General features: G+C 34.9%; 1 protein-coding gene across 8 annotated transcripts in view; it reads left to right on the plus strand.

Moving 5' to 3' along the window:
- Positions 1-13,878, plus strand: part of LOC127988299 (dedicator of cytokinesis protein 3) — a 170,445-nt gene that overhangs the window by 85,328 nt on the left and 71,239 nt on the right. Inside the window, exon 1 of one of the 8 annotated variants that reach the window (XM_052590966.1) lies at positions 7,457-7,700. The exons of the other annotated variants lie outside the window; for them this stretch is intronic. The gene's annotated coding sequence lies outside the window, so the exon portion shown is untranslated. Of the gene's footprint in view, positions 1-7,456; positions 7,701-13,878 lie in introns of those variants that run through there. 8 annotated transcript variants of the gene reach the window in all.

A 13,878-nucleotide genomic window follows, 5' to 3' on the forward strand; every position in this document is an offset into this window, starting at 1 on the left:
TAGCCACATCTCTTCTACTCATCCTCCTCCCTCCCTCCCTCCCTCCCTCCCTCCCTCCGTCTGTCTCACTTTCACTTCTTTTCTCGCCCACCATAGTGCCTACTTTGTCTAAGCAAATTTCACAAATAGCCGCAGCGGGGCGTCTTGAACACAAGAAGACGAACCATAATTTTCCACAGCCACGAGGATCCAGAGAACTCTTTCCGCACAGCTTGTACTCAGAATTAGGCATATCTCCGCCTTCCCATGGCAATTCTACTCCACTTCCTGTGTATTTTTAGCATTTAGCACTATTGTTAACTGAGCCTAATGATAATGTTTCAGCCTGTTTAACGCTATGCTGTCGCTAAGAATGTCCCAGTCTGATCTGGTTGATTCAAGACTCAAAAAGACAACTGGTTTGAATCAGTCTATTGACTCATTCGCTGACTGAATCAGATATGCTCACTTATGATAGCATTCAACATTACATGTGTTCAAAATAGCAGTTTATCTTGATGTTTAATGTGTCTACTGTATTAAAGCACAACGCTTCACTGTTAATCAGTGTTATATGTTTGCTAATGCAGATAGTTTTATTTTGGAGCGTCAGAAATTCTTCTGCATTGCACTGCAGTTCTTTGAAAGGTTGCTAAGCAACTAGTTTTGCAGTTGTGTTATCAATCACTGATGAGCGTAACGAGAGAACAGGAGACGCCCGGAGATGACCTGACGGATAGCCTGAGTGTGTTTGTGGAGGAAAAATGATAGCAAAAAAAAAACAGGAAAGGAAACAAGAGGGAGTTTTTCCACTTGATCACCAAAAGACAATACTCTGTGATAACCATTATATTTGGTATTTTTGATCTGAGCCTCCCACAAGTATGAAAATTAAAGGCTGGATTATCATGCATCAATGCAAGAGGAAAAAGCACATTAAACTGCCTGTAGGCATCTCAAATTGAGAATAGTATTTCCGTGGACGACATTAATGTTTTTGTTGTCTTGAAGAGTTTTCGCAGCCACACTTAAAATTCAGCACAAAACTATAAAGTGCCCCCAAAAGGTATATTTGGATATTCAGTTGTTTTCTATTTGAGGAGTCATAGTTTTATCTAAACAGCTGATGAATGTCTTAAAGTATGGATTTATACATTTAAATTCAAGTTGCAAACAAGTGACTGTCTTGGTGGGCAAGTCATTGAAAGTGATTCTGTAATGGAAGTTATTCAGAAGTGAAAGAGTTGCAATGTGGTGTTCCTCAAGGAAGCTGTCTTGGACCATTATTATTTTCTATTTTTACCAATGATCTTCCTTTGGTTTTAAAGCGTGCAAAGGCAGTTATGTATGCAGATGATACAACATTATATCTACCAGCGCAATCAATTGATAAATTATCTGTGGATTTAGATGAGGAGTTGGACATGAGGAGTAATTGGTGGTAAAGTGGATCCGGAATATAAGATGGTTTTAAATTTGAAAAAAAAACTGAAAGTTTTGTGTTTGGATCAAATTCTAAACTTAAACTTAAACCAAAATTACATTTGTCTGTAAAGAGTGTGCCTATTGAACAGGTAGAGGAAGTTAGACTTAGACTTAGACTACCTTAGACTTGGAGTTATTCTAGACAGTAGGCTGAAGTGGTTAAAACAGATAGAAAATATGGTAACCGTTATGGGAAGAGGCCTATCAGTTATTAAGAGATGTGCAAAAAATGTTTGCAACACTTTGGAGTGTTACAAGCTTTTGGTGCATAAAGAAGATCTGTAAAGTTGCAAAGAAGCCTTCAGGCATCCCTCACTCTTTGCAAGGACAGTCTGGCGCTTCTGACTCACAGTATGTAAGTATGTTTACATATGTAAAGGATTTGTCACTGATGATTCAAACGCAAATTTTATGTTTATGCTGCACACTATACAATGAAACGCGTAAAAACACAGTAAAAGTCATTATAATAAGTAATTATGTACCCACCGACCGGGACACATCATAACAGTATATGTTGAGGGACGTGACATTTCTGTCAGATGCTTGAAACATTCGGCTAAACACAACACACCAGATAGCTGGCCAATCAGAGCACACCTTATTTTTCAGACTGATGCGCTTTGTAAAAAACGATGTGTTTCAGAAAAGGCAGGGCATAGAGGTTATGAGGAAAATGATGTGTTTCTTAAAACTTAAACTGCATATTTCTTTATACAAAATAATGTTATTTTAGCAACATCATATGAACCCTTTAAAAACTCTCAAGTGGCTGTCATTTTGAGCAATCATTGAACCATTGACTTAACCGATTCCTTTCAAGACACTGATCTGTTCAGATGTGAAACAAGTGACTGTTGTTATGAGCAAATCTTTGAATCATTGACTCAGTTGATTCATTTTAAAACACTTATGTGGGCTGTGTTTCCCAAAAGAATCATAAGCCTACGTTGATCATAGCTCCTCTGGTGGCAATGGGTCTACAATGTACTTAGGTTTACAATGCTTTTGGGAAATGCTGCCCTGTTCAGAAATAAATCAGTTATTACAATCATTTAATCAATTAATTATATTATTCATAAGTGTATTAATAGAATTATCTATAAATGCAAATATTATTATTTTTTGCATTGATATAGCTAATTAAATATGTATTTATTTAAAATACATAATATATTATGCATGTATTTAAATGTATTAGATAAATCATGTCACAGTTTACATTGTAATAAATATTATAGACATTTATTTTATTGAACTGTTGTATAAATACAATATCATCCAATCATGATGTTGGTTAGAATATCAGTATGGGTGTAAATTACCTGCATTCTCGTGTCAATGAACAAATCTCAGCCATGCTGATATTTAAACCAACAGCTCTTGCTCATGTCATATTACATAATTAGCAAACATGCTAAAAACACCATCTTCCAAATGCAAATTTTTAGTGGGTGCGTTTGTGATATATTTGTTAGGAAAACCCCAAATATTGTATTGGGGACAGTCGGATGATGGGTATACATGTGTGATGGCGGGACGTGAGGTGTGTAATACAGTATTAGCTGAGCCTCTCTGGGTTCTGCGCTGCTCTAAGACTGGGGATGATGATTCACTCCGAGTGACTCATTCAGCTGGAACATTCCGGTGAATTCTGGCATAAAGGAGCTGCGTGTCCAACAGGTTTACATCACACTGAACTCGGATAGACTGCGCTTTATATTTAGATTCACAGTGACAAAAGATAGGACAGAGGAGGGAGGTTGATTTAGCTTTATTTTTGATGGTCACGTCTCAATCCATTACCGAAGACAACCAAGCCGTGTGACATGTTCGAAAATGACGGTTATTCCTCATTGGAGATTCCTGTTTTCCGTTTCAGTGCCCGTCAAATTCTACCCACAAACTGCAGAAATGTCTTTCTTAATCTGTACATATCCGGTCAGAGTGGGAAAATTCCAGTTTTGTGAATGTTTCATGCTGTAAACTTGGTCATGGACCTCATTGTATTCTTCTTTAAACCATTTTTTTTCTACTTATCAAACCTCTCTCACATTCTACCCATAATGCATTGCATCTCATTCCACCCCCAACCATCACATTATTATCCAGTAAAATTTTTTTTGCAGCTGTTTCAGTCGATCCTTTATATGTTTTGAAACATAATGTTCTCGATCGAAATGTTCAGCGGTCTTAGTACAAATCCTTTGCTCATCTAAAGCACCTTCAAGTTAGTCATTTCTGTACCTGTATTGGAACTAAACTGAAGTGCAGTTTGCTTGTTTTAGTCACCTGACTGACTCAATCAGTGGTGTGAGTTTAGGGCGGGACTACCTGTTTGTTCAGCCAATGGCTGATGGGGAGAATGTTTGAAACAAATTTGTAAAGTAGTATTTTTGCAGTTCTTTTCAGTGCTGTAGAAATGACAGACTTCACACGATTTATTTTGCTCACCAGTCAGTGAAAGAGAATTTTTTGTTGACTGGGTTTGATCAGATTAAGTGTTTGATGACTCTGTTGTACCATTCGCACAACACTTACTTTAGGATGGACTCACCTTTATTCATTCCAATAATCTGCATGTTTCTTTGTGAGAAAATATTTACGGTAATGAATGTCACGTGGAGACAATTATGATCAGTGTTGTAAGTAATGTTGCAAGTAAAATATCACTGACAACTTGTTTGCAATTGTCAAGATTGTTACTTTTTTTACTTATATTTTTGTATTTTAACACTTTTATATTTTAAAATACTTAGATGTTAGAACATGAATGATTCCTTAAATCATGCAGCCTGTAATGGAGAGTTTTAGAGAGTAGTGAAGTGATTTAGATTTTTTTTTTTTCAGATTTTATTCATACTTTTAAAATGTGTAATACTAATATTAATTATTTAATAATAATAATTATAATAATTATTATTAATAACTTACTAAAGTTAATAATTAAAACCACTAATGATTCTATAGCACTGTTAGATATAATATTTAGCCAATTTAAAAATGTAATTATCATAATTTCCCTATAATGTATGCATTGTAATGTTGTGATGCCAAATTTCAACTGTAAAATTTAAAACATTATTTTTATTTTATATTTGTTTGTTTATTTATTTATGGGTTACTTTTGAATTAAATTAAATTAAATTTTCACCATTACATTTTCAAGAAAATGAAGCCTAAAACCATTTTTTTTTTTTTTTACAACATGCTTTTCATGTACACACAGGCACATTTTTGCTTATAAATGTAGTTATCATTTCGGTAAAATGGAAAAATGTGTACAATGTTTCAATCACATACCATGTATTTATGAAATACACAAATTATATATTCTTTTAATTATCAGCATTCAGTAATCTATATATGCTTGATGTAATGCCTTTAATTAATGCTGATTTTGAATGAACTTAATTGCATTCATGACAATCTAATGAAAAACATCGATGTTGAACCTTAGAGTAGAAAAAAAAAAGTAAAAAGTCATAAGAATTTTGTAGTTAAATTGTCCTGAAAATAATGTAAACCACTCAAAAAAATACAAGTAAAAAAATATGCATTGGCCTCATTTTGTTTATGCAAAAGTTTGTTTCTTTTCGTCTCCGATTTTTAGGTGAAATGTGATCCACACTTTGTCTGTGTGGCATTCACTCTCCTTTTTTCTTTTGATTTAAATTACTGCAAAACACATGCATAAATAACATCTCTTGGAGCTCAACTCATCCAAGTTCCCCATCACTACCTACAACTGTGTGGCAAGTGTAAATTCAAATCCACAATATGGATGCGTTTCAGCATCAGTGCCGCAGATCGACTGTTCCTATTTAACAATATGGCCACACAGATGCCTTGCTCAGCTAATGTGGCTTCTTGCAGATCTCTTGCTGTTTTCAAGGACTCACACAATTTGTAATGCCCACTGATGAGTGAGAATATCAACCTCGCAATCTGACAAAGCCTTTCTGGAATCCATATTTGAACAATCTGATCGCTGCACCTGGACAGAATAGCCTGAGATTGTGGGCTTGGATTTGATTTGTCGCTTCAGTCAGCAACTTGTGTCTAATCACTATGATTGTAGGTAGCACATCTTTGAACACTGTCAGCTTGCCAAGACATCACACTGGAATCTCATCTCAGTGGAATAAGAAGAAAAAAAAAAAAATCAAGCCCAACACATTTAGCACTGTGGTGTAGGCTAAGGAATTTGATGTTTGACTATGAAAATTCAATATTATTCAATATTAAAGTCTGTTGAGCAGAGGTTTGCTGTTACTTGTTTATTTATTATTATTATTTTTTTTATATAATTATAATGCTTGCTAAGATACCCTTTTCAGTATTGTAAATATTGATATATATGTTGCTTAGTATTGGATATTTACTGTATATATTTTATAATTTCACCTAATTTATTACCGTTATTGTCATTTAATGCTTACTAAAAGTTAATGTTTAAAAACATAATGACAGATAAAATGATAACACTGTTAAATGTAATTTTTAGCAAATCTCAATAATAATCTTCAAGATTTTCAGCATACATTAAGTTGTAAAGCCTATTCACTCAAAGGCTGTAAAACAATGTTATACAATTAAATGTAAAACAATAATATATAATTAATATGAAAAGGTTTTAGGGAGAGATTTGACCTTTTTTCATAATTAATGGATAAATAGATATGGTGGATATACATATTACATCTTACCAAACATTTTAAAAACATTAAACCACTAATGATTTTATAGCACTGTTAAATGTAAGTATTTTTATGATTTTTTTATAACAAATTTCGAAATAAGTTTTCATAATTTCTCCTTTTTCATACTGTACATTAGGTTGTAAAGCCTACATTCAATTATATGTAAAATATTAAATTTATATTCAAAATGGCATATAAACATATATGAAATATTATTTTAAAATAATAAAAAATGTACAATTAAAAGTAATTATTTTACCCAATATATACTCGTGTTATATGTATATTTATTATTATTATTATTATTATTATTATTACTTGGTAGACTGTACAGAAGGGTACTTTTTCATTTTAATATCAAGTATATATAATTATAGTTTTATTTATTTAATAAAACTATGAAAGTTTATGCTCTACGCTATATTGTAATATATATATATATATATATATATATATATATATATATATATATATATATATATATATACCTTTATATTCTTATTTCTTCTTTAGTTTTAGTCATGTAGTATATAACCTTATTATATCATCTCATTTATCATATCATATAATTTTATATTATACTGTGTGTTATTTAGATTTATTTTCATTAACGAAAACCGAGTGTGTTCAATGGATTGTACTTTTGTGTAACATTGTAACATTTTTCAGCTGATTAAACTTTCTGAAAAAAAAGAGAAAAAAACAAGCAAAAACTCCATTAAATAATTTTGAAAGTTTTGAAAATTATGTGATCAAGGACATTAATCCAATATGCCATTGAAAAGACTGTAAGTCTATTTCTCACAGCTTTGTTTTATTCCCCTTTAAATTCAATACTAAGGCTTATACATCCTTATAAACAGCCACCTAACAACCACCCAAAACACTTTAGCAACCACCTATCAGCTCCCTGACATCTTTAATAAGAACTAGTTCCTCTCTAGTCTTTGTATATTAACATGACGTCAGTGTTTAAGCGTGATGTTGAGAGTGATTCACTGTGAAGGCTAGCACTCATCGCTGTCAGCTGAAGACGGCGTGTTTGAGATGCATGGCTCTGGAAAGCAAACTGGCAGCGGTTTCCTCCAATGGCAAGAATCCCTGGCATGCCTCTGCGTTTCTTCGGAGACGGCGAGGGAGGGAGCGCGTGTGCATGTGGGCTGCCGACAGCTTCACACAGTGCTAGTTAGATAACTCCAATACAATGAGAGAAAGAAAAGCAAGACTTCAGTAAGAGGGGAAGGAATTGCTTGCAGTGTCCAAAATAGATTTGCAATAAATTAGAGTTGCGAGAGAGAGAGAGAGAGAGAGAGAGAGAGAGTTATATGTAAACCGTGCACTGCTCGGGAAAGTGTGCGCTCCTGGTTGACGTGGGTGGCAACGTGTGTCTGAATGCGCGTGTGATAGAGAGCGAGAGAGGGAGAGACCAGTTGCAGGAGAAGAGGGATCGAGGTATTTGACAGCCTATGATCTCCGCACGTTTCGAGCGGATGCACTGGAGAGGTTAGAGTACAGACGTTTCGGACTGTCGCAGTAAGTAGTGCCGTTTCTTTCTTTACAGTCAAAACAAGCGATTTCTGATTGTACTGCATCTTGTGTTGATGCAGTATGCAAGACATGCTGTTCTTGTTTGACAGAGTAGATATTGTGTTCATAGTTGTGTCAGGCCTGGAGGTAGGACCAGGGTTACGACCTTTGAGTGGACTGACTTCATTGTGTGATGCTCTACGAAACTTACCGCGGTAACAACGTGACATGCGGCGAAGCGGGACATTTTAAAACATTTAACATGAAAAACACTTAAACACTGACCAGGTAAACTCATTTTTTTTTGTCAAACCTTACTTGTAATAAACACTAACTACTTTCAAAAGAACTAACCTTTATTCCACAGATAAAATGAATAATATTGCGTTTTCTCCCCAATAGAAGCCCATTATAAGGAAACAGCTTAACATGATTTAACGTACCTTAACAATGACTGGGGAAAACCAAATTTCTGTCAAATTTTACATATAATAAACACTTTCTGCTGTCAAAACAACAAACTTTTATTCAGCGTATAATGTTATAGCTTTAACGTGGCTTAACATAGCCTACCTTAACAATGACCTTAACAATGATTAATAATGTCATTTTAGTTTGAATTTATCTCCAGTAAATTCACTCAAATGCCATCGAGCATTGCATAAATGTTAAAAAGTGTCGTAGGCCAACTTTATATATGACTATCCAGTTATGCCCTGCCTGAAAATAAATTGATGTTAAGAAATGAAGCTGAAAGATAAGTTGCTAACTCCTGGCTTCAGTGTTGCTACACAGAACGGAAGTAAATAGCATATGAAGCAAGCGTGGTTATTGTTAAGGTAGGCTGCATTAAACCACGTTAAGCTGTTTCTTTATAATGGATTTCTACGGGGGAGAAAACGCTTAATGTGATATTATTCAGTTTATCTGTGGAAAAAGGGCTAGTTCTTTTGAAAGTAGTTAGTGTTTACTAGTAAGGTTTGACAAAAATGTGGGTTTCCCTGGTCGCTGTTTACGTACGTACGTTAAGCCACGGTAGAAATTTTACACGTTAAGTGTTTTAAAATGTCCCTGCAAAGTATTTGACTTTTGTTGGATGTTGGGATATCTTAATTCTCAATTTTACCAATTTTAATTTCAGTTTTATAAAAAAAAAAAAAATAGTGTTTCGCAACACAAATGCTGTTTTCTATAATATTATGACTTTTATCACTTTAAAAGTAGTTTAAAACAAGTTCACCCACATATGATAATTTTGTCATTTACCTACCCTCATGCTGCTCTAAACTTATTTTTCATTAAGTTGAAATCGCAAATTTTTATATGAAAAATAGAGCATTTTGCAACACAAATTCTTAGTGTTCACTAATATTTACATCTTTTTCACTTTTTATTTTTGCTGTTTACAGGAGTAGTTTACCCACAAGTGACTATTTTGTCATCACTTACTCATCATGTCATTCTAAACTCATTGTTTATCAAGTTTATTGCACTTTACGTTTCACAACATAAATGCTCAGTATTCGCTAATATTATATTTTTTGCTCGTTGCTTTTTTTTTAAGTTGAAAAGACAAGTTTACCAACAAATTTCAGTCCTGTAATTGTTTACTCATGTCATTCTAAACTTATTTTTCATCGAGACTAATTTCACTTCTGTACGAAAAAAGAGCATTTTGCAACAGGATTGCTTTTTTTTTTAACTGTTTAAAACAAATTAATCTACATATGACAATTCTAATAATATTAAATTGAATTGCACTTTTATGTGAAAAATAGAGCATTTTACGATATTAATTCTTAGTGTTCACTAATATTTACATATTTTTTCACTTGTTTTGTTTTTGCTTGCTTTTTACAAGAATAGTTCACCCACAAATAACTGTTCTTTCATTATTTACTTACCCTCATGTCATTCTAAAAATATTTTTCATTTAATTACATTCCTTTGTACGAAAAATAGAGCATTACACAACATGAATGCAGTATTCAGTATATCTTTTTTTTTCTGTTTAGTAAATACTTCATCCACATATGACAGTTCTGTCATTGTTTACACAATCATGTCATTCTGAACTAATTTTTCATAAATTTTTATTCCACTTTTGTACATTTCGTAATGTGAATTATTGGTATTGACTAGTAATGTATCTTATGCTTGTTTCTGAAAACAACAACAACAAAAATATAAATATATATATATATTTGGTGATTAATGGATAGTTCACCCTCAAATGAAAAATGTTGTCGTTGTTTACTCAGCTTCATGCCGGTTCAAACCTTTTCATTTGACGTAACACAAAACTGGGAGAACTGGGGTTGTCAAAGTTGAAATTCAGACAAAAAAATGAAACCTCTTTGGTTTCAGTTCCCAGGGTTCATGTAGGAACTGCAGGGTGTTTGGGCTATCTCTTTAAGAGTTGTTTACCTTTATTCATTTAGCCAAAGCTTTAATCCTAAGTGGCCTGAGGTTGCACTAGTTAGCAGTTTCTTATGTTTCCGAGACACTGTTAAGCAGAAGATAGAGTATCACTTTAAAGTGTTTATGGCAGTTAAAAGGTGGAAAGATGATTCCCCTTCTTCAGATTCCTGGACTGCATCTTTAGACACATTGGGCCATCTGATTCATGATGCATTCATTTCATTTCAGTGAACATGTTGAACTCAATAACTGAACTCAATTTAATTATACTGTGTTCCCAGATGTCCCTGCTTGACATTTGATGCGTCATTTCTGTTTGAGAAATGCAGTTTATTGTAACTATCTATTATAGATTATGTCAAATGCTGTTGTACATTATGGCTGAACATTATTGTTGATAATTATTAATCTAATCCGGTTGCCAGGTCCTTGGGTATATGGTTGCCAGGATGTTGTAGGTGGTTTATATGGCAGTATGAACTATTATTAATAGCAATGAAGATTTCCAAAAGTCACATGAGGTTTGTTGGAGGTCTCTAAACAGTTTGTTGCATGTTTTTGCTGTGAAATTGCCACAATACCTCCTGACTTTCCCATGTGGTCTGTCATTTCCACTGCCCTTTGTTGACCCAGAGCAAAGACATGCAAACACACACCATCTGACTGACAGTCCTGCTTGGCAGCGTGGAACTGTGAGTAAAGTGAGATTGCTTGACCTGAGCAAAGGTCATGTCGGGCCATGAGAGGTTTGACGCTAGCATGTTAGCCAGTTAGCGCTCATACACTCACTCACTGAGTGTCAACTTCCTTTTCAACATACCCACACATATGGTCTTTTTAAGCTATTTTGGAACATTTTATGCTAGTTGATCGTGCTAATGTGATGCTGTAGAGCTAACAATCACATCAAACTGCTGACACACCTTGAAGATTTAAGATTAAAAATAAAAACAAAGTCTTGATTTAAATTATTAAAACCTTCAACCCACGAAGTTAATGGTGCATTTCAGTTTCAAATGTGGCAGGTTTCCCATAAGTTGTTCTTTAAATGAAGCATTCAGATTTTCCTCACAAAACTCATATTTCAAGTGAGTTGGCTCATTATTCACATAGTCGTCCTGTTATTTTGTATTTATTATGTAATTTGGTCTTCCACTGATCTACCCACATATACGCAAATATCTCTCTTTACACCTGCTAGCATTTCCTTAGCTAATAGTGTAGGTTGTATTTTATCTGTATTCCATTTACCATCTGCTGTCTTCCCTGTAACAAAACCTGAGCGTCAGATCTGTGGTTAGAGAAGAGTCTGTGTGTGTGGGGCGAGATGAGTCGGCTAGCGCAGGTGAGCGTTAGCATTAGCACCCGAAGGAGCAGCGGTGACTGTACAGAATGTGGGCGAAACTGTGTGAGTCACACTCTATCACTGACTGAAGTGTCTCAAATAGAGGACACAGGAAGCTAATAAATTGATTTATCATAGTTTACAATTCATGTTTTGTATAACATGTCCATTTCCTGTTAGAAAAACGTTTTGAATCTGGATTTGTGTTTGTTTTTAGTACTAGCTTCTTTCCTGCTGTCTATAAAATGGCTGTTAGTCCACTGCATCCTTTACTTCAGGCTCACTAGCATGTTGTGTTTGGTTGCGTTTGCTGGTGCTAAGTACTAAGTCTCTGCTACGATCTAGCCAAAATTCAGTGCCAACCTGATAAACTTCGAATCTGTGATTAGTTCTTCCTTTGAAGCAGCCATTGTATCCACCCGGTGTCTTACTAAAAAGCCAGAAGTCACAGAACAAAGGATGAACATGATCGTTTTGTGTTCTCATGAGAGCTAATGTTTATAATGGGTCATTTAACCAGCTAAACAAACAGTGCTTTATTGAGAAACGCTTTGATTCTATTTGTGGCAACATCCTCAGTGGAGGCTGATGTTTAGAAGTCACCGAAGGTACATTGCTCTCTATGGCTTCAGTAGGAGGCGAGAGTCATACAGTTTATGCAATGTAGTGTATTTTCTTGAATATATGTGACCCTGGACCACAAAACCAGTCTTCAGTCAAGAAAACATTGTTTGGATCGATTTTTGTCTCATGCCAAAAATCATTAGGATTTTAAGTAAAGATCATGTTCCATAAAGATATTTTGTAAATTTCCCACCGTCAATATATCAAAACCTAATTTTTCCAGATATTCCAGATATTCAAACAGTTGTATCTCTTGTGTGTGTGTGTGTGTGTGTGTGTGTGTGTGTGTGTGTGTGTGTCTGTCTGTCTGTGTGTGTGTGTGTGTATGTGTGTTTTACATACTATTCACAGACCCAACATCACAACTAAGCTGCAAAAATGGCTCTTTATGAAATTTCTGATTACAGATTGTTCCCGGATTTCTAGTTATGGAGGAAGTTGGATGAATTCCTGTGCACCAGAAGAAGATTATATTATTATTCCAGGTGGCATATGACTAAACAATAAGAGTTCGATATGGGGTAAAATTTGCCAAACAATGTGCTGTTCCCAACTGTGTTGCACCTGCCATTTCTCGTTTGAAGGATCCAGCATTAGAAAATTAGTTTATTTTGAACAAGCTGCTTGATCATGTGCAAAAGTGAAACATTTATTTAATATGGTTTCCTATTAGAATTCTACCAAATACGAACCTAAGAGAAGATATGGATGAATTGGCTGAGAGTTGGACATGGTGAGATGTGATTCTGACACCTTGTACTGTAGCTCAATCCGGTCTCTGTATTTAAAGCATGTGAGTCATGCAGTTGTGGAAAGTGTGATAAATACATGTTCTTCACACAGCTCGGTGCAACACATGCTGTAGCTCCTCTTCCCACACACTCATACACTGAGTGTTCTTCAGTTGTCTAAAGCACAGACCACAAACGGTGCTTTGCATGTGAGTTTCCATTGAATCTCTTCAGCTACATCATCCCTTGCAACAATTAATGATACTGAATGATTGGCATATTTACTGTATTCCAGTTCTGGCAGGGTAAAGTCTAGTTTTTGGCCTTAAAAACACTTTATTTGTTCAGATTGTTTCCCATAACTTTGGCACTTGTTGGTTTTACCATCAATTACATTATTTGGGAATAGCTTCTAGAGATTCCCTGCTAAAACACTCAGCAGTCATGAGGTTTCTTTTACAAACACAAAGCTCTGTTGATGTTTGAAGTCTCTGTTCTGAATACCCTACTGAAATATCAGTGTCAATCGTTGAAGTATACTTGTTAATCGACTAGGGACCCTGTAAGTGGTAGAGGATCCTGGTGGATTGTGAACTAGATGCAATCCATCTTTCAGTTACCACAGAGGAGGCGAGGTTCTTGCCGCTGGGTTGTGGGGGAGGCTGTCAATCCAAGCTTTTATTTCAGTTAAAGCTCAAGGATTGATACACGTCTCTCGACAGCCAAGTTAAAACATAATAATCACATTATACTGAGGCTGATATATCTGTGTGTCATTGGTGTAAACGGATTGCCTTGTTCATGGATGGTAAGAGAGCAAGAGCACTACAGGGAGGATGACCCCACACTGTGTACTAAAAGCTCTAGAAATATCTCACGTGGGAAGCCATGCAGAAACATCATGTCGTTTTATACTAGATATCTTCATGTATGAAATCCTTTGTAGAGGCCCAGATAAGCGACTCATATTTACGTATTTAATTCATTTTATTCCACAGATACAGGCAAATGGAATTGGCTAAATATCATTGATAAAATCGAATCCTATCTTTGAGATATAGCC

This window comes from Carassius gibelio, chromosome B22 (assembly GCF_023724105.1).
Source record: "Carassius gibelio isolate Cgi1373 ecotype wild population from Czech Republic chromosome B22, carGib1.2-hapl.c, whole genome shotgun sequence".
NCBI lineage: Eukaryota > Metazoa > Chordata > Actinopteri > Cypriniformes > Cyprinidae > Carassius > Carassius gibelio.